Genomic DNA, 2,572 nt, shown 5'->3' with positions numbered 1-2,572 from the left:
ACCGAAAATGTAATCACCGAATTCAAAGTGATGACAGTACGTCAAATTTATATAAAGAAACTTCTCTATTATGCATGGATGAGGAAGGAGGAATTTACAGTGAATAATAACGTTTCTATGTATAACCTGAGAGTTACATCTCATAACATTTATAATATTAACTATTCAGATTTGACAATAGTGCGAAGACAATTGGGGTATCTTAGCTCAAAAATAATAAATATCATGCCAAATGCATTGTCAGAATATCTTTCTAATAGGGGTAGACAGAGGATGGAACAGATAAATAAGTGGGTGATACAAAAATTTTTCTTCGACATCAGTCAAATATTATAATTACTAGTAATTTATTGTTAACTTCGATTTTTTGTAGCTTTGATTATTAGTAAATAAATTTTTATATTGTCTAAACAGCTGATACTCTCACTCAGCGGTCAGGGTTTTGCCCTTGCTGGGTGGTGCCATGTAATTTTAATTTATTTGTAAAATAGCATAATATATTATTATAATCTAGAATATTTCTTTTGTAAGCTTTTTATTTTGTATTTTGTTTTTATGGGCAATAAAGATGTTAAAAAAAAATGGCGTCCCAAGCAGGAATTCGGATTGATATGGAGGAGGAAGTGATTAAAACAGCTAAGGCTGTTTATGAGAAACTACAAACAAACTGGGAAGAGCTCTACGGAAATCAAAGTGAAGAGGTCCTTAAAAGATCTAGAAGCTTTATAGAGAACATGAAGGAATATCTTTTCAATCTGGAAAGAAATTGAAATTGAAATTTGAAATTGAAATTGAAATTTGAAATTGAGATTTATTCTTCCAAAAAATACATTAAATTACATACAATATATTACAATGTATAACTGAAAATAGTGGAAAAATATTGCTTTAAACAACCCCTGAGTTACTAAAGTGTGGGGTCGTTCATGTTCCATATGCATTTTTTATTCTCTTGAATAGTATGGTTACAGTGTTAAACAAATATAAGAATTAAACAAAAATAAAACAGCAGAGCTCTGCATGAATAGAAACGTAAATATAAACTATAAATATAATGCCTTCAATATGAATAGTAAATATGATCGGATCCAGTACTAGAAACTATCAAGTTAAAATCTGAACAATAATGAGAATCGGACAATGAGAAAACGGCAATGATCTCCAACATTGAAGAGTTGTTGGCGAAAATACAGAAGCTACAAAAGGAACTTCACATCAAAGAAAGCATCGACATGGAGTTCGAGCCGCTGGCCGAAGTGAACAACAAGCTATACAACATGTTTTCTTCTCACATGCGGTTGAAACGAGAGAGGCAGGCTGAGTACAACAAGCTGCGAGACGAAGAGGAAGAGCTTTGCAAACTTCTCCGTCTGCAGCTGGCGCCAGAGGTAAAAGGGGTGGCTTCCCAGGCTGAAATGAATAATCTCGAGGAGCTGATAGAAGAGCTCAAGGAACAGAAGGCAGAGATGGAGAACTCCATTGATGATCTGCGAAATAAATGCACAGAGCTGATGAATGAGCTTGGAGTGTCCCCACTTCTGAGCATTGAAAAGTTTTGCATCAGTGGTAACACCACATTGTTTAGCTACGACAGAGACACAGAAAAAGAGCTGAAGAAATTGTTGGAGAAGATGGTGAATCAGCAACAGAGTGCCATTGAAGAGGCCAACCAGCTGAGGAGTAAACTAAGTGTACTGTGTGATCGAGTAACCGTGCCTCACCACGAATGACATTACTCATAATTAAACCAGCTTGTATCATAAGTTGGCCTCTTACGGAAAAAAAGTTTTCATAATATAAATACTTTCAATGCCGATATTCAGTTATTTGTTTGACAAAACAAAAGATGTTCGAATATCAATGAATAATCGACTAAAAAAGAAATAGATATTACAAATTTTAACTTTCTATAAATAACAGTTGGTGGACAAGACAGATAAAGGGAAATTAACTTTAAAACAATAGATACTTATGTAATAATTTGTTCGAACCGTAAAATAGGTTTGCCAAGTATAATTTATTAATCTAACTCTAACTCCTTTTTCATTTGCAGTGTTTGTGTTTTGTGATTCACTTTATAACCTAACAATAAGAACATTCTAAATTACAAACATGAAAAATTAAAATTAATTCCAGTTCTGTTGAAAACGTTAACATTATAAAAACTAAAAAAGTACATCCATGTAAAGCTCAAGAATTGTGAAGAAGATGTGTTAGTTTCAACACGAAACTGCAGTTTTGTGTACAAAATGTACACTGATGAATGTGGATGTGACAAAAATAAAATTATTTTTTTCAATTAGATGGAAAATTTAATAAAAAAATTCAAACAGGTGTTGGCACTGACTTAGTTCTTATTGAGATCGATTACTATTTATCCAATAAAAATAATGACGAATTATTAAAGGAATCAAAATTTATGTAATATATAACTCACTTTTCTCTTATCTTTTATAGTGCATTAACGGGGAAACTTCAGTCTTCTTTTGCTGCACTGATCATGGGTTCGATTCCCATTCCGTCTGACATTATTTATATTTATTATCCTGACCTCATCACCCACATATAATTT

Source organism: Nilaparvata lugens, chromosome 3 (assembly GCF_014356525.2).
Source record: "Nilaparvata lugens isolate BPH chromosome 3, ASM1435652v1, whole genome shotgun sequence".
Classification (NCBI taxonomy): Eukaryota; Metazoa; Arthropoda; class Insecta; order Hemiptera; family Delphacidae; genus Nilaparvata; species Nilaparvata lugens.
This window is presented reverse-complemented; position numbering follows the sequence as displayed.